The sequence below is a fragment of the Lathyrus oleraceus genome, chromosome 2 (assembly GCF_024323335.1).
Source record: "Lathyrus oleraceus cultivar Zhongwan6 chromosome 2, CAAS_Psat_ZW6_1.0, whole genome shotgun sequence".
NCBI lineage: Eukaryota > Viridiplantae > Streptophyta > Magnoliopsida > Fabales > Fabaceae > Lathyrus > Lathyrus oleraceus.
Genome location: NC_066580.1, coordinates 16953780 through 16974038, shown reverse-complemented (window position 1 = coordinate 16974038; position 20259 = coordinate 16953780). Strand labels below are relative to the sequence as shown.

The 20259-nt window shown below is 30.5% G+C and overlaps 1 pseudogene; it reads left to right on the top strand.

Moving 5' to 3' along the window:
- Positions 1 to 8121: 8121 nt before the first annotated feature.
- Positions 8122 to 20259, top strand: part of LOC127117718 (uncharacterized) — a 125513-nt pseudogene continuing 113375 nt past the window's right edge.

The following is a 20259-nucleotide window of genomic DNA, read 5'->3' as shown; positions in this document are numbered from 1 at the left end:
CCTGTTACACCTCTCACTGAACATGTTGCTGCCATCAAAGCTGTTCAGGTAGACGTCGCAAATCTGAGAAGCGAGTTGAGCACCTTGTGCATGGAATTATACGGCTTTATGGATGTAGTGACAGAGAACCTGGATCACATTTACCAGCACTTCTACTCGTTTGCTCCTCCTACCAGCAGCCGCCGTAATGGCTAATTTATTTGAATATTACCGATTCACTGACATTTATTTTATTTTCTTGTTTGGAATTTTATTGTTGGGAATTTATTTAATTACTTCATTTCTTTTTATTCCAGTAGACGAATTATATCATCTTTTCCCATCTACCCCATTCTTTTATTCTTCAATTTTGCGTTTTAATGTCACTTTACTATATCTTGTTTCTCATTCCAACCTATATATTATGTTGGTTTTCTTCTAACTAATTATTAAGCCATTATTTTATGCCGATAAATTAAAAATTCAAATGAAAATGGTGGTCAAAGCAATAAAGAGACCCACACATGGGAGAAAACCACACTGCATGTGGCGCCTGCCACACACAGGCTGTGACGCCCATGTGAGGACTATGGCGCCCGCCACAAGTCCCTAGTGGCGCCCGCCACGAGCATAAAAAGTGGTGCCATCCACTACATTGCCTTTCACATGCACGCTACTGTGTACTATTTGTCACACCAAATCCCTTAATTGCTTTGTCCCTTGCATGCTTGACAATGTCTTAAAGCCTTTTCAACCATTTTCAAATTCTTTGACCAAGGCATTGAAGATCGTAAATGAAATTTTTTTTATTAATCAATTTCTAACCACCATCATCTTTATACAAACCACCAACATAACCTGACCAAACCACACCTCTCATAAGCATAATTCTCCTCTCTCTCTTGCTATATTCTTACTACACTACATAAGAAGTGTAAAATTTATCATGGCACAGATGAGAGAATACAAAATAGTGTTCAGAAACGGCGAGCAAGGTGAGTTACAGGAAGAGACGTACACGACTCTAAGCACAAGAAAGATCGAATCAACAAGGTATGCCGATGAACCCTGTTTATTTGCCTTAGAAAATTTAGATAGTGTTAACTATACGCTAGATGCTTTAAATTTAAATTATTTCATATCTCTTAAGGACCCTGTCTATGCTCAATTAACACTGAAATTTCTAAGTTCGTTAATTTTTAGTCCCACACCCAACACAAATTGTTCTAGTGGGACTGTCCAGTTTCGGTTGTTCAACGTCGAATACGCCCTTACATTTTCCCAACTAGCGGACCTGTTACATTCCCCCCATGCGGATGGCATAGTAACTGAGGTCCTAGATACTGAGGGTTGGCAACGCGCCTTTCAACTATTTTGGAGGGTAATAACCGATACAGTAACCCATAGCTTTGAGGGAAACAGAGCCACTTTAATTCACAACCCGGCTATTCCATATTTCCGCCAAATATTGGCATCCACCATTTTTGGCCGAGTGAACGAAAAAGAACACTTTTATTTGTTCGCCACATTTTTGCCACAAAAGGTGAATACCGTCCCTTTTATGCTATCTCACATGCAGGCCATTGTCAATGCAAAGAGAGGGCTGATTATTTTTGGAGGTTTAATAACCTCCATAGCCAGAGTCCTAGGACTGGAAGAAAAATTCTCCAGGCTAACCCGCTCCCGCATCATGCCATTACATAGACATGACAAGGAGCATGAAATTGGTAAAACGAAGGGGAGATGGAAAACTTAATTTAATAATTTCAAATAATGTCTTACAAGATTTCATCCTCCCAAATCCATCTCTCACAAATGTGCGTAACCCGGAAACTTATTGTTATATTAATGATCTGGTGCCTAGCCAAGTCCCTGTGCATATTCCTGAGAATGTAGCTGCTGGCGGGGACACCGATGAGAATTACATTTCGGAGAAAGCTGCTCCCGCTACTAACCCACACACCACACAAATGTCATCTGAAAATGTTGCAGGTACATCCTCTAGCCAAAGACCCAGAAGAAGAAATGTGGCACCATCCACCCTTGATGAGATCTATGCTGAACTGCTGCGGCGTAGCGAATTAGACGCTCAACGCGACCTACAAATCCAAAACATGGAAGCTCATCAAACTGAAATGATGCAAATCCTTCGCCAAATGCAGCATGATCAGCATGACTATGCTTTCAGAATCGAACAGAACATGTCTGGCTTGATCGATGAAATGGAAACATTGACAATGCGTGTGGAAGACCTACAAGACTATACGCCACCTCACCAGCCAGGAAACGGTGGATGTGCATGTACATGTGCCAGAAGGCGCCAGTAGCAGACTACCCAGGTTCTACCTTTCTCTCTTATCTTATGTCGTTGCATTGGGGACAATGCACGGTCTAAGTATGGGGGAGGAAGCTTTACCACTTTTATTTATCGCTTTCTAGGTAGATTTAAATTATTGTTATTTCCTTTTGTTATTTTATTTTTCTCAAGTGTCAATCGAGTTAAATATCAATGTGGTGTCGAGTCTTTATGCGTGGTTTCCATTATTTACTAATTCTCCTATTTCCTTAAGCTATACAATCTTTTTTGAAAAAATCTAGACTTAGAGATACAATACATCTTTTGAAAATTCTAACCTATAAATAAAACTAAGGTTGAATTGTAGAGATTTGGAAAAACTTTATAAGATCGGTATTGTTTTAACACCTTAAATCTCCCAAGTATAAGATCGATTTGAGTACTTGTCATGCCATAGCCTTAAATTATATCCTTTAATATTCCTTAAGTAGTTTATCTAGCAGTCATCACCATCCTAAGCACACACTATGCAAGAAGTCGATGCAAATAAGTGTATGATATCAGGCTTAAAAGAAGAAAAGATTACGAAATGTATGAAAAATGTTGTTCCTTCTAAGTTAGGTGACCCTCACCCGGTCATTTAGCCCAACGGTATAACCATCTTTAACTATTATTTGAGCCAAAGTACGAAAAAGAAAGAAAGAAATAATGATGAGATCATAGTCACTAATAGATTATCTTTCTATGAATGTGAAAGGATAACGAGCTTAATGTGATTGCGCCAGAATGAAAAAGGATAAAAAGAAGGTTTAGTAAGGTAGGCTTAGGCATGACAACATGATTCAGATTGGTTTGTATAGGAGGGAGACTTATGGTTGCGATATTGTGACTATGTATTCCAACGATACCCTTAGTGTGGAAGTGAGTACTTGTTAATGCAATTTTTAACCAAAGTAAAGTTTATAGACTAGAATGAGTATCCGAATGCAACTGTGTCTTTTACAAGCCTTGATACTTCACGCTGCAAAGATATTACCAAACTTTTTATTCATATACGCAACATTTTCTTGAGGACAAGCAAATGTTTAAGTATGAGGGAGTTTGATAACGCGAAAATGTATCGTATTTTTGACTTCATATGCATTGATTTTTACTTGATTAACACTTATTATTACACAATATTTTACGTTTATTGCAAGTATTTATCGAATAAAAGGTTTACAAGCAAGCAAAGTGGAAAATAGCAAAAAGAAAAGAAAAAGAGAAGAAAATGGAGAAAAATAGAGAGAATAGGCCACCACACCAAATGGGCTTGTGGCGCCCATCACTTGGATGTGTGGCGCCCGCCACATGATCCAAAGAGGGCAGTGGCGTCCGCCACAAAGCATGAAGATTGTGGCGCTCAACCCTAAAAATGTGGCGCTCGCCACGGAGTCCAAGACTAGGGTTGTGGAAACCGCCACAACCCAATCTTCCCTACTTTTTCTCCATGATTTTAGCCACGAATCCACTCACCTTTGGCTACAATCTAAGGAAGTGGAAAATATATAAGAAAGGTAGTTTCTCCATACGGGAAGCTGTCTCTTCCTCCTTTTAATCGTACGCTTAATTTTAGTCAGATTTATATTTTCTTTTAGTTTCCTAAAAAGTTTTTCTTACTTTGTAAAAGTGATAGTTTCTCCACATCGGGGAATATTGCAATTTACTTTACGCATTTGATTTCAATTGTAACGGTTACTCATTGCCAAAGCTTGCTGACATTATTTTAATTGAAGAATCAAGATTCAGTTCCAATTCTCAATTCGTAATCCATGTTTTATTTTGATTTCTATTTTATTTATTTATGCCTTATTGTATGTTTGATTTTCCAAATACCATGTATGTTACCGGATCCATGTCCGGCTAAACTCTTAGGTATCAGTATGTAAAGACCGTCGAAACGACGAGATTCATAAGTAATTCGTGTTAGGTTTTATAAAACTTATTTTTCCGGTTTTTAGTTTCTTATTTTAATCAAACTGTTTTTCGTACGAGAGTACAAAACAAACTAAGGTTACGGTCAACAAGAACGAGAGTTTGAGATTTTAACCAGATAGTTGAAACTATACATTAATCCTAAACACATCGAGAGCGCTTCAGGATTAATTAGACTTTATTCATATTCAAAAATTACTTTTAAATTCAAAATGAGACTGCGAGAGCCAAGCATTCTGGTTTAGGAGTATGGTCAGAGTCAATAAGATTACACCAACTATCTATCGAATCCCCAAATTTTGATGCGTTACATACTGATATCCATTTATCAAATATCTTTATTAATATTCTATTTACGCTATAGTTATTTCTCTTCATCCCTCCAATCTTAGAATGATCATCATCCTTAGATTTACATAGCAACATTAGATAAAAATACGTTCGATTATTAGTCCTTGTGGGTTCAATAATCTTTAAAACTACGTGATAGGACTGTGCAATTGCAGTCACGATTCCCAAAGACTTACTAAGTCCCGATCAATAAGGCCACCTATAAACTGCCACAACCAGTGGTACCTCCAACTCACGTAGAAGAAGGAGCCTTAACTCAAGAACCACAAGCAATAATTTCAAGTCAGCCACCACAACCAACAGTTTCAAGTCAGCCACCACCCAAAAAGAAAAAGAAAACTTCAAAAGGGTGGGAAGCCTATTTCAAGTCAACCATGATGTTTGTTGTGATGTCTGTTATGCGTTATAATGACTTTTTATAATGTTATTTTAGGGCCTCATAATGGTTATTGTCAATGGCTTATAATGCCTTTTTGTAATGTTATTTTAGTGCCTTATAATGGCTTATTGGCAATGGCTTTTTGTAATGTTATTTTAGTGCCTTATAATGGCTTATTGACAATGGCATGTAATCCATTTTTGTAATGTTATTGATATTCCTTATAATGACAATGGCTTATAATGCCTTTTTGTATCACTTTTTTGAATGTTATAGATATGCATTATAACAAGTTATATTTTGTTCCAGCTTTTATACGAGTTACGCATCAGTGTTAAAACAGATGAACAATGTACAAACACAACACTTTGTTAAAATAGACATTAATATTCTTCATTAAATAAACAGAAGATTACAATCATATTGTAAAAACAAAACACTAAATTACCCTAATCCTAATTGAAATACTTTGTTACACACACAAGGTTCAACCCTAAGCTAAATATCTCAACCATAATGGACATTTTCAAGCATCCTTTAGTCTGGATAACCTCATTCTTCAATTTGTTAATTTTATTATTTTGTATTTCAAGCTTCAAATCCTTTTCATCAACAAATTCACCCCCTAACCACTTGAAGAAATAACACCCCTTGTCCATGTGATTTCTGTAATTTCTACAATCCCAAAATGTTTTCTCATAGTTGACATTGCTCACATCAGTAACAGTATGAAGAACACCATCATCTTGGCAAAAACACTCAATTATCTTGTTTCTACGAAGCATGGATTTAGATGTACCAAAGCTTGTGATTGAGGCACTGCTTGCATTCTTAGAAATTGAAGCACTGATGGAAGATGGAGGAATACAAATGCACGACGGAAGATGGAAGATGGAAGATGGATGTATGAACAAATTAATGCACGATGGAAGATGGAAGATGAATGTATGAACACTGAAAATGAAGGAGGAAGATGGAGATTTGAAAAACACGAACCCGAAATGGTTTATAACACAATAGTTGAATCTGAACTTGAATGGTTGCATACATGGCATGCCATCTCAGCCATACTTAACGTTTTCTCACCCTAACTAACGGAAGGGATAAAATACTTTAACGGAAGAGAGGTTAAGGTACCAATACGTAACATTTTTTAGTTAGGTGACCAACATGAAACTTCGCTTAAAGTTAGGGGACCTAAGGACTAAGTATGCCTACATTTAAATTGACTTAGTAATTTATAAAAATAATATTATTTTAAACTAACAACTTTCAAAAACAGTTAATTAAAAATCATTCTTTTGGTATATTATAATTATCTCAATAAAGCATATAATAATGCATAAAAAAATATTTACTACTACTTTGATTCTATCCTCTAAATATTTCATTTTATTTTGATTTAGTTTTGAATATTCACTATTTTCAAAATTGTTTATTATTATTATTATTATTATTATTATTATTATTATTATTATTATTATTATTATTATTATTATTATTATTATTATTATTATTATTATTATTATTATTATTATTATTATTATTATAAATTCCCTAATGGCTATTTCCATAGAATTTTTGAATAAATCATTTGTAAAAGTACAACATTTTAATTATATGTCTATCTATCTATCTATCTGTATCTATATCTATATCTATATCTATAACTATATCTATCTATCTATCTATCTATCTATCTATCTATCTATATATATATATATATTATTAATATTAATATTATTATTATTATTATTATTATTATTATTATTATTATTATTATTATTATAGTCTACAATTTATTGATGAATATATTTTTGAAATGTTTTAAAAACAGTCGTAGAATATTATAATTTGTTAAAGCAATAGTGTTTTATTATTATTATTATTATAATATCAATGGTAGATCCATTGGGAGGTGTTATTTGAGTAAACTAGGTGTAAAATGGTTGTATAGGTTTTAATATTATATTGCGGAATTCCCTTTTTTTATTATTTTATTTATATTTTTGTCTTTATATAAATAAGCTCTTTAAATTTATCAATCAATAATATTTTTTAATTTATGATTTTGCTTAAAAACATAAACTTAATAAATTATAATATAAATTGAATATTTAGATATCGAAAATGAAAAGAAAAGAGAGAGAGAGAGAGAGAGAGAGAGGGGGGGAGATACAGATAAACTCAAAAAAAAATTCAAAGAAATTGTATTCAATATTAAAAAAGGAAATAACTTATATTTATGAAATAAAAAAATTCAAAAGTATTAAAAAAATCAAAGTTGAATGCATAAATATAGACCTTTCGATATAATATTATAAATAATAATATTTCAATAAAGTAATAAAATCACTAGAAATAATGAATAGTTAATAAAAAGAAATTTTATTTAAATTAAATTGTTATCTTATATATATATATATATATATATATATATATATATATATATATATATATATATATATATATATTATATATTGAAGTGACAATCAATAGTTTTTAATGTATTTAATTTTTTTTATGCTAGATGGTATATATAATTATTTTACTACAGATTCAAAATATTACATTAAATTTGTAAATAAAGGAATAGAGATTAAACTAATGAAAATTCACAAATTATCAATACAGGTAAAATTCTAAATAATATATAAGTTTAAGTCTTTTTTTATCAATATTTTTTCTTAATAGAATATCTAGTTTATATAATTAAATTTGATATAATATTATAAATAATAATATTTCATTAAAGTAATAAAATCACTAGAAATAATGAATAGTTTATATATATATATATATATATATATATATATATATATATATATATATAGAGAGAGAGAGAGAGAGAGAGAGAGAGAGAGAGAGAGAGAGAGAGAGAGAGAGAGAGACTAATACATAAATTCAAATTTTTATTTAATCTTATACATTCATATATATATATATATATATATATATATATATATATATATATATAATATATATATATATATATATATATATATATATATATATATATATATATATATATATATATATATTATATATATATATATATATATATATATATATATATATATATATATATATATATATATAACTTTTATTTTCATCAATGTATTGATACATAAATTCAAACTAATGTGATAAAATCGATATCTTATTGCACCATTTTATTCTTATCTAATCGATGGCAAATTTTCCTTCTTGCTTGTTCTCAATCAACAACGATGAGTCTTTCGTAGCTCCTCTCAGTGCTTCTACTCAAACTAGTGCAACTGTCCAAAGGATGGCGTATATGGAACGTCTTGTTATTGAACTTCAAAGGTCTGATCTCCGAGAAAATATTCTTCATGTGCTCTCTAAGGTTCTTACTATTCTATCTTTCTCTTTTTATTTTTCTTTTATTTTTGTAATATTTTTATAAAATCACGAGTAATCCACTTATTGAAGGAGTTGTTTAGTATGAAACTGGATATGTTATTTCTATCAACATAGATTTAGATTGTTATGTTTAGGTAATTTTTGGGTATTGGGGACATTCAAGAAACTTTATCATTTAGGTCATTCTAGTCATAGTTGAATTAAAAAGCTTCATTATTTAGTGTATTATGAGTTACGATTTTATTTTATTTTAAAATGAATAAATATGTTTATAATATAATTTGAAGCTTTTGTTAAAGTTTTAATGTAAGTAAATTGATGTTAAATAAACAATAACATTTTATTATAATTCTAATATTTTTATCGGGTGCTTTTGGACAAATGAGGTGTGATTACAGTTATAGTTAAGCCAAAATATCCATTAGTTAGTGTATTTTGAGACACATAAAAACATACATTATGTTTTTTATTTTAATTGTTGTTATTTAGATGGAAATGATATCTTTTTGCATGTTATGGATTTACACTATTAATTGGCATATTAAATGTAGATTATTTGATAACTATTGTATCATTCTCTATGTCATGATATGATTAATGTTTATGTCATGTCTCATGACTTCAATAGGAAGAAAAACCTAGCAATTAAGAGAGACATTTGAAATAAGAGAAAAAAATGAAAATAAAGTGTAATGCTTAGTATGATTTGAAATAAAATAGAGATATACATATTGTCATTAAAAGTGATACTATATGATATGAGAGATAAAAAAGTCTATGAAGAAAAAAAGAACTCATTTTAATATAATCAACCAGTATCAGTATCAGTAGTTAGATAGAAATCAAGTGACTCATGTTGTGACTTCGACCAATAAAAGACTTAATATATTAACTATCCGATCTTATGTAATAAATCAAATCATTTTTACTATAATAACAATAGCGACATAAAATTTATTTAAGAGAAAATTAGCAAGCGTGTATCACATAATGTTATTCTATTTTGATATTCATTATTTTACAATTAAGACACATGTTATACATTTTTCAATTTCAAATATTTCAGTGTATTGGATTATTCAAAGATCTTGCACCCCTATTATGGAAATCCGTTGGCACTATTGTGCTACTTTTACAGGTATGTTATATGTAACTAACTCGATATATTATTTTATTTTTGGATTTCTTTGCGTTATTGTGATATTATATATGTGTTTTACTTTGGTGGATTGACACTAGTTATTCTATGTTTGGAGGAACACAAAGTAGTAGTGGGTGAAATTATTGTACTTTATCATGCTACATTTCTTGGTGGATTGAACAATAGTTATTTTAGATTTGGCAGAACACAAAGTGGCAGTGGATGAAACTATTAACTATTGTCTTTTGCCATGTTACACTCCTTTATAACAATTATCATATTCTATTTTTTAAAATTTTAAATTTATGTATCTTCCTATTTGTTTTCTCTATTACATAAATATTTCACCAATTCGTGTTTATATATTTTCAATTCTACATTATAGTGTAAAGATAATATTTTTATTTTTACAATTCACTCGAAATATATATGATTATAAAAAAGAGTTAGAAGTAAACCGTGATGATATGACAAGTTTATTGGATGTCTTGTATTTACTGATAGTGATATCTTATTTTACAGGAAATACTTTCAATATTTCCTAATATTTCATTGCAAAATCTTACTCCTGCACAATCAACTCGAGTGCGCAATGTTCTTGCACTATTTCAGGTGAGATAAGTTTCTCATGACAAGTTTTGAATCTTGTGTTTAGCATGTAGAAATATTATATTTTAAATTTCCATTTTCTCACACAAAATATATGAAATAAATTTCTCTAAGACTTTTCTCTAATATTTTTATTATAGTGCGTGGCATCTCACTCTGATACAAAGATGTTATTTATCGAGGGTAATGTCAACTTTCTTATTTATTTAACTATTTTGAAATTCATAAAGGATATGTTAACGAAAAAAATAACATTAGTCTTTTTATTACTCATACTTACCTTTTATTTTAGGTGATTTCATCTTCATGGTTTGATAGGGATATGTAAATGGTAAGGGATTGTGTCGGGTATACCAAATAATGTCTCACTTTTTCTCAAAAAAAATTTTGAAAACAAAAATGTTATTCATATAAACCCATCTCAATGTAGACCTAGTTCATATACAATCGGGAGTTTCCTCTATCTAGCATCAAAACTTAGAAATTTTACATGACATCCCATAAATTATACATTCCACCCCTAAACAATTTCATAATATCAAAAATATTTCTCTCATTTTTTTCACTATTCATATTATTCAAATTTTTCTCTTAATCACAAAAAAGGCGATAGCTCATACAAAAAATATGGTATGTATTTTTATCGGCATTTTTGAAAAAATCCAATGAGAATTATAAGATACCATGTAAATTTTTGAAAATATATCCCGACCCCCCTGGAAGATCTGATAGTGCTATTTTTAAATGATTAAAAATATATCCCGACCCCCCTGGAAGATCTGAATGTAAATTATAAGATACAATGTGAATTATAGCTCATACAATGTGAATTTTTGAAAATATATCCCGACCCCCCTGGAAGATCTAATAGTGTTATTTTTAAATGATTAAAATTTTACCAACTCTTTTATAGGATTGTGATTGCACCGACAACTTTGTGTGGTCCGTAATGATTTAAAACTTGTATAAATATGTCCTATGTTGTTAACAAAAATATCCCATTATGTCTCAATTTTGTTATCTCGCATTTGTGTACTTCAACAATGTGAAACATCTTGTTGAATTTAGGCTCACATAGAACACACTTCTTGATGTTCTGAAAGAGAAACTAGATAATCTCTTGCACTACCTAGACAACAAAAAGGTGGTTAAGATCGAGTACCATTCACCATCGATTGATAATGAATGAAAGATGAAGTTCAACAACTTTGAGTTGAAGATAGACGAAGATTTAAAGTTATATGGAACATAAATCACCGATATGAAACAAAGGGTCCGATCAAGGTGGGTTCGAAGCTATTAAGATGTTGAAATATCCTAAATCACCTAGTAATGTTTAAGTTTTGTTCATATTATTCGTTTGTTAAGTTATGTTAAGCAATTTTCAGGTTAAATTATGTGTTTCCTGCAATAACCGAATGCTAATTTTCATCTAATGAATATTAAGATAAATATCAATAATATACAATTATTTGAGTAGAAACCCAAAATAATATCAGAAAATATAAATAATAAACAACAAATAAATTCTATGTTGGTCCACCACAGGCAATGTGTGTTATCCGAGATAACCCTGCATAGATCTCACCATCTAGGTTTATCATACCCGTGAGGTTATCTAAAAGAAGTCTTACCACCCGCATGTACTTCTTGTCAGTTATATCGGGTTTAGGCGATGTCACATCATCTGAAAGTCCTCCATCATCATCTGTAGGTTGAGAATTTGGGAAGATATGAGGGTGGGATACTCTAAAGTACCACTCTAAATAACCGTCCATAAATCTCCGATGAAAAGACATCCCCTTTGCATTTTCACTAATAGTGATAACACTATTGATAATGTTAGACCTAAACCATCCATCAATGCCTCCTAATAGCACAATAATGATTGGGCTAAGAATTCCCTGAAGATACCCAAACTGGCATAGACACATCTTAGGTAAATATATATACTCCAAGCTCTCCCATTGAAAATAACCCAAAAAATGACATTGTCATCAAACTCTCAATGCACTTTATGGTCTACATAAGGTATCCATATGGAATTATAGGCGGTTAATGCATCAATCCTCCTCCTGTACTCCAGAAGACCGCTTGAATGAGAATTTCCGGCCCCTAATTCTGTGGCAGGAAAGAAGCCATCGGTGATAGGACAACGATCGCGCCACAAATGAATAGTGAAGACTCATATATCCAACATTACACACCAAATGCAAATTATATAAATGAAATGTCTTTGATAAATAAGAACGAAATAAATAAAAACATAATAAATATTATACCTAAAGTAGACTCATATGACCGGAAAGTTGTCTCGTCTCAAAGACAATCTCCTCTCCAATTGCACTATATAATACTATCAAAGCAGCACAATCCCATGCCTAATCGAAATAATCAAAGTCACTAACCAGAGATATGTATATGACATCGATGTATACATGAGACTTATCTTCTAAAATAGTACATTCTACAAGATGCAACATGTATAACCTAACAGTATCCTCAAAGATAGAGTGCTGCATCAATATTTATATTAATACATAAATATAAATAAGAGAATTCGCAACCGAATATTAAAATCCATACAAGCATTTTACACCCACTTTACTTAAATAAGACCTCCCAATGGAGCTACCATTGTGATATGTACAATAATAAAAAAACACTATTGTTTTAACAAATTATCATATTCTACCACTATTTTTAAAACATTTCAATAATAATAATAATACAATAATAATAATAGTACTAATAATAATAATAATACAACAATAATAATAACAGTACTAATAATAATACTAATAATACAATAATAATAATAAAACTTAAAATAATAGTAGTATATTAATATTAATAATGACAAAATTATTTTTTTAATACTTTATTTTGGCTTAAATAAAAGACAATTTTTAATAATTTTATTATTTATGTGTAGCATAAATATCTTAATAAACAACATTTAGGAATCTTTCTATATAAACATTTTTTTTAATTTTTTAAATTAAAACAGTTATATGTTTAAGGCTTAATGCATCATTTAGTCTCTTAACTTTATGCGATGTTTCGCTATGGTCCCTTAAGAAAAAAGTGTTACATAATGGTCATTTAACTTCACTTCCGTTAAACTATTTGGCCATTTCCGTTAGTTTGATTGAAAAAACATTTAAAAAAATGCCAGGATGGACTATTTACATATGACGTGGAATTTTTTTTAATATTCTTAGAAAATGGTTAAAAAAGGTCATGTTGTAAATAAATGAATTTAAATAAGAAAGGAATGAAGTTCAAAGGTTAGGGAAAATGAATACATCTCTCTGAATAGGACAAACTACATTGAAGAAGATAGCTTCATCCTGCTCCACAGACCAACGCCATTGATGACTGTAGCAACGTTTCTTTAATTATGACTAAGATATGGTTTCTCACTTGTAACCTCCTAAATTGTGACCTTTTTTTAGCCATCTTCTTTAATACTTCTATTATCTTATGTAGGTTGAACAGGTAATGGAGAAGATGTTTAAATGTGTTGTTCATCATTCTGGTGAGTTTGTTAGGGAATTTGCTAACTTCACAAAGTCTGGGTATCAAGGGTTAGAGACTATTTGGGTGTTGATCCAGATTATTGGATGTACTTTTAATCTTTAGGTATGTTAAAAGATTTAGGTTATTCTACTGTAGATAAACTTTGGTATTACGATGAAATGAATGCTTGTGATATTGTGCTGTTAGAGGATGACAAAGGAACTAAGAGGATGCAAACAATTGCAGTAATGACTATGGAATGTCATTTATATGTTACTCATCATGTTTCATAGCTTGACAACCTGGAAGTCCCAAGAAAAAGAGGAATAGAGAAGATGGATAAATGGTGAGGGATAAGACACACTTGAAAAGGGAAAACCATGGAATCAATTGCAGTCGTTTCAACAAGGAAGGTCACAATAAGGCCACCTATAAATTGCCACAACCAGTGGCACCTCCAACTCAGGTAGCAGAAGGAGCCTTAACTCAAGAACCACAAGCAATCCATTCAAGTCAGCCACCACAACCAACAATTTCAAGTCAGCCACAACATGCTCGCTATCAAGCACAAACACCTCTAGTAGCATGAGTGTCATGGGTCTGACACTTATTTGACACTCATACCATATATACAAGAAAAGTCAGTCAAGTTTCGGAAAACTCAAACAAATGTCTTAAAAAATAGGTTTATTTTTTATTAGGCATGCTTTGAATCGATGTCTGACATGCCTTGATGTCCAACACTTGTATGATACACATACAACATATGTCTGAAAATTCAAATTAGAAGCAGAAAAGTCAAATAATTCAGACTACTATTTAAAACAATATTATTTTTTTCTTTGATTCCATGCATCTAATATATTTTTTATGGAAAAATATGACTGACATATAAAATGGTTAATTATTTATTGAAGTAAAGTTATCAATGAAAAATTATAGATGTAAATCTTGATTAGAACTTTTTTAACTCTTTTAATAATACATGGGACAATGAAGGTCAAATACTATAATATATGTAGTGATGTTGTATCCTATATTTTTAACATTATCAATGTCAGAGTATATGTATCGTGTCGTGTCCTAGTATCCGTGTCAGAATCCATATTTCATAGCTTTCTAGTATAGAACTTCACGATTGTTTTAATGCTTAATGCTTTTAGGGAGATCCAACAACTTGGAGGTTGATGGAGCATTTTGTATGAAAATATATGGATGAATCAGGTACCATTAGTACCAGGTGTAGAATGAGTTAATAATGTTGTTGAAACATCATTATTTTTAAAATTATATGTCTTGTTATGTTTTTTTGGGTTTGCAACCCCAGAACTTTATGACCAATTATCTTTCTACTTGAAAACATGGATCAAGTCAATAATTGTTTATGCATTAAAATGTAATAATCACTTTGAATTTAAACATATTTCTTGGTTGTTCTAATAAATTTATATGTGTCTGGTTCTTTTGACCCCTTGAATGTTCAAGTTGATGGTAAGATGTTAAAATAAATTGTAATCTTTGACTCTTTGATACAATTTATATATCATCTCTTGAAAAATTATTGGTAAATTTCACTACAAAATTAATATTTTTATCAAGAAAGTCATTGGTGAATACTCATCCACCTATATTGTGCTTTATGAGGCACACATGTATAATCAACTCTCCACTAGTTTATTTTAGGTGATTTCATCTTCATGGTTTGATAGGGATATATAAATGGTAAGTGATTGTGTCAGGTACATCAAACAATGTCTCACTTTTTCTCAAAACTTTTTTTTGAAAACAAAAATGTTATTCATTTAAACCCATCTCAAAGTAGACCTAGTTCATATACAATCAAGAGTTTGTTCTATCTAGCATCAAAACTTAGGAAACTTTACATGACATCCCACAAATTATACATGCCACCCCTAAAAAATTTTATAATATAAAAAATATTTCTCTAATTTTTTTCACCATTCATATTATTCAAATTTTTCTCTTAATAACAAAAAAAAAGCGATAGTTCATACAGAAAATACGATATGCACTTTTATCGGCATTTTTGAAAAAATCCAATGTGAATTATAAGATACCGATTTTTTCAAAAAAAATAGGTAGACGGAATATTTCCCGACCCCCCCTGGAAAATCTGATAGTGTTATTTTTAAAGGATTGAAATTTTACCGACAATTTTATAGGGTTGTGATTGCATCGACAACTTTGTGTGGTCCGTATTGATTTAAAACTTGTATAATTATGTCTTATGTTGTTAACAAAATTACTCCATTATGTCTCAATTTTGTTATCTCGCATTTGTGCACTTCAATAGTGTGAAACATCTTCTTTAATTTAGGCTCACATAGAACACCCTTCTTGATGTTTTGAAAGAGAAACTAGATAACCTCTTGAACTACCCAGACAACAGAGAGGGAATTAAGATCGCATATCGTTCACCATCAATTGATAACGAATAAAAGATGAAGTTCAACAACTTTGAGTTAAATATCGATGAAGAGTTAAAGTTATATGGAGCATAAATCACTGATATGAAACAAAGGGTTCAATCAATGTGGGTTCAAAATTATTAAGATGTTGAAATGTCCTAAATCATCTAGTAATGTTTAAGTTTTGTTCATATTATTTGTTTGTTGAGTTATGTTAAGCAATTTTCATGTTAAACTATGTGTTTCCTGCAATAATCAGGTACTAATTTTCATCTAATGAATGTTCAGATAAATATCAATAATATACAAATATTTGAGTAGAAACCCAAAATAATATCAGCAAATATAACTAGTTAACAACAAATAAAATCTATGTTGGTCCACCACAGGCAATGTGTGTTATCCGAGATAACCTTGCATAGATTTCACCATCTCGGTTTATCATACCCGTTAGGTTATCTAAAAGAAGTGTTACCACATGCAGGTAGATCTTGTCAGTTATAACGGGTGAAGACGGTGACACGTCATCTGAAAGTCCTCCATCATCATCAGTAGGTTGAATATGTGGGATGATATGAGTGTGAGATACTTTAAAGTACCATTCTAAATAACCGTACATAAATCTCCCATGAAAAGACATCCCCATTGCATTTTCTCTAATAGCGATAACACTATTGATAATGTTACGGGACCAACATGAAATTTCGCTTAAAGTTAAGGGACCTAAGGACTAATTATACCTACATTTAAAATAAATTAAGAATTAATGATAAGAATAGAATTTTAAACTAACAAGTTTCAATGAAGCTCAAATACTATAATATAAGTAGTGATGTTGTAACCTATATTTTTAACATTATCGATGTCAGAGTATAGGTATCGTGTTGTGTCCTAGTATCCGTGTTAGAGTCCATATTTCATAGCTTTCTAGTTTAGAACTTCACGATTGTTTTAATGCTTAATGGTTTTAGGGAGATCCAATAACTTGGAGGTTGGCGGAGCATTTGTATGAAAATGTAGGGGTGAATCAGGTTCCATTAGTACCAGGTGGAGACTAAGTTAATAATGTTGTATAAACATCATTGTTTTGAAAATGACATGTCTTATTATGTTTATTGGGTTCCCAACACCAGAACTTTATGACAAAATTATCTTTCTACTTGAGAACATGAATCAAGTCAATAATTGGTTATGCATTAAAATGTCATAATCACTTTGAATTTAAACATATTTCTTGGTTGTTCGAATAAATTTATATGTGTGTGGTTCTTTTGACCCCTTGATTGTTCAAGTTGATGTTAAAATGTTAAAATAAATTGTAATCTTTGACTCTTTGATATAATTTATATATCATCTCTTGAAAAATTATTGATAAATTTCACTACAAAATTAATATGTTTTAATAAGACAGTCATTGGTGAATATTCATCCACCTATTTTGTGCTTTATGAGCCACACATGTGCAATCAACTATCCACTTGTTTATTTTAGGTGATTTCATCTTCATGGTTTAATAGGGTTATGTAAATGGTAAGGGATTGTGTCGGGTACACCAAACAATGTCTCACTTTTTCTAAAAATGTTTTTTTGAAAACAAAAATGTTATTCATTTAAACTCATCTCAAAGTAGACCTAGTTCATATACAATCAAGAGTTTCTTCTATCTAGCATCAAAAGTTAGGAAATTTTATATGACATCCCATAAATTGAACATGCCACCCCTAAACATTTTTATAATATCAAAAATATTTCTCTCATTTTTTTCACCATTCATATTATTCAAAATTTTCTCTTAATCACAAAAAAAAAGTGATTGTTCATCTAGAAAATACAATATGTGTTTTTATCGGCATTTTTGAAAAAATCCAATGTGAATTATAAGATACCGATTTTTTTAAAAAAAATAGGTAGACGAAATATTTACCGACCCCCCTAGAAAATTTGATAGTGTTATTTTTAAAAGATTGAAATTTTACCGACTCTTTTATAGGATTGTGATTGCACCGACAACTTTGTGTAGTCCGTAATGATTTAAAACTTGTATAAATATGTCATATGTTGTTAACAAAAATATCCCACTATGTCTCAATTTTGTTTTCACACATTTGTTTACTTCAATAGTCTTAAACATCTTGTTGAATTTAGGCTCACATATAACACACTTCTTGATGTTCTGAAAGAGAAACTAGATAATCTTTTGCACTACCCAGACAACAGAAAGGTGGTTAAGATCAAGTATCGGTCACCATCGATTGATAACGAATGAAAGGTGAAGTTCAAAAACTTTGAGTTAAAGATCGATGAAGATTTAAAGCTATATGGAGCATAAATCACCGATACGAAACAAAAGGTCCGATCAAGGTGGGTTCGAAATGATTAAAATGTTTAAATATCCTAAATCATCTAGTAATGTTTAAGTTTTATTCATATTATTTGTTTGTTAAGTTATGTTAATCAATGTTCATGTTAATTTATTTTTTTCCTGCAATAATGTAATGCTAATTTTCATCTAATGAATGTTAAGATAAATATCAATAATATACAAATATTTGAGTAGAAACCCAAAATAACATTAGCAAACATAAATAATATACAACAAATAAAATCTATGTTGGTCCACCACATGCAATGTGTGTTATCCGAAATAACCCTGCATAGATATCACCATCTAGGTTTATCATACCCGTGAGGTTATTTGAAAGAAGTGTTACCACCTGCAGGTACTTCTTGTCAGTTATATCGGGTGAAGGCGATGTCACATCATCTGAAAGTCCTCAATCATCATCTGTAGGTTGAGAATTTGAGATGATATGAGGGTGGGATACTCTAAAGTACCACTCTAAATAACCATCCATAAATCTCCGATGAAAAGACATCCCCTTTGCATTTTCACTAATAGTGATAACACTATTGATAATGTTAAACCTAAACCATACATCAATGCCTCCTAATAGAACAATAAAGATTGGGCTAGGAATTCCCTGAAGATACCCAAACTGGCATAGACACATCTTAGGTAAATATATATACTCCAAACTCTCCCATTGAAAATAACCCAAAAAACGGCATTGTCATCAAACTCTCAATGCACTTTATGGTCTACATAAGGTATCCATATGGAATTATAGGCGGTCAGAGCATCGATCCTCCTCCTGTACTCCAGAAGACCGCTTGAATGAGAAATTCCGGCCCCTAATTCTGTGGCAGGAAAGAAGCCATCGGTCATAGGACAATGATCGCGCCAAAAATGGATAGTGAATGCTCATATATCTATCACACACCAAATCAAAATTATATAAATGAAATGTCTTTGATAAATAAGAATGAAATAAATAAAAACATAATAAATAATAAACCTAAAATAGACTCATATGACCGGAAAGCTGTCTCGTCTCAAAGACAATCCCCTCTCAAATTGCACTATATAATACTATCAAAGTAACACAATCCCATGCCTAATCGAAATGATCAAAGTCACTAACCAGAGATATGTATATGACATCGATGTATACATGAGACTTATCTTCTAAAATAGTACATTCTACAAGATGCAACATGTATAACCTAACACTATCCTCATAGATAGAGTGTTGCATCAATTTTTATATTAATACATAGATATAAATAAAAATATAAAAAAGAGAATTCGCAACAGAATATTAAAATCCATACAAGCATTTTACACCCACTTTACTTAAATAACACCTCCCAATAGGGCTACCATTGTGATATGTATAATAAAAAAAAAATACACTATTGTTTTAACAAATTATAATATTCTACCACCATTTTTAACACATTTCAAAAATATATTCATCAACAAATTGTTGACTATAATAATAATAATAATAATAATAATAATAATAATAATAATAGTAATATTAATAGTAATAATACTAATAATACAATAATAATAATAATAATAATAGTACTAATAATAATAATAGAGATTAATTACTATACACTGTTAGTGTAAAAAGTTTTACACCGTCGATTCATCACCATCATCCGTTTGTATTACTTTAAAGATTTTTAAAATAAAAGTCAAACTTCTTTTAATATCCGTCGTCTATGATTAACTGACGGTGTAAAATCCTTTTACACCGTCAGTGTATTTTAATTAAACTCATAATAATAATAATAATAATAATAATAATAATAATAATAATAATAATAATAGTACAATAATAATAAT